General features: G+C 41.6%; 1 pseudogene; it reads right to left on the reverse strand.

The window, feature by feature from the left end:
- Positions 1-131: 131 nt before the first annotated feature.
- On the reverse strand, positions 132-247 carry LOC117119701 (annotated as a pseudogene).
- Positions 248-433: the final 186 nt, after the last annotated feature.

Raw genomic sequence — 433 nt, forward strand, 5'->3', positions numbered from 1 at the left:
CGTCGATAGTTGGCGACCTCTGAGGAGGGTGGGTCCAGGCTTCAAAGTGACGCCTGCATTAGGAAAATATTATAAGAGCTATCGATGCGCTACTATTGGTAAAATCAATTTCTAGAAAAAAAAATGAATTAAGTCTACAGCACCCGGTATTCCCAAGCGGTCTCCTAACCGAGTACTAACAAGGCTAGTTGCTTAACTTCGGTGATCGGACGAGAACCGGTGTTTTCAAGGTAGTATGGCCGTAGACAAGGATGCACCAACAGTGCAACACTTCGATCATCGAGTTCATTGAATGATATTTCAAGTTGTGACGTGTTACTTAGAAATATTATAGAGCTGTCGATTCGCTACTATTGGTAAAATGAATTTTTTTAGAAAAATATAAATGAAATAAGTCTACAGCACCCGGTATTCCCAGGCGGTCTTCCATCGA

This window comes from Anneissia japonica, unplaced genomic scaffold (genome assembly GCF_011630105.1).
Source record: "Anneissia japonica isolate Jap-2015-1 unplaced genomic scaffold, ASM1163010v1 scaffold14264_len1143_cov87, whole genome shotgun sequence".
Classification (NCBI taxonomy): domain Eukaryota; kingdom Metazoa; phylum Echinodermata; class Crinoidea; order Comatulida; family Comatulidae; genus Anneissia; species Anneissia japonica.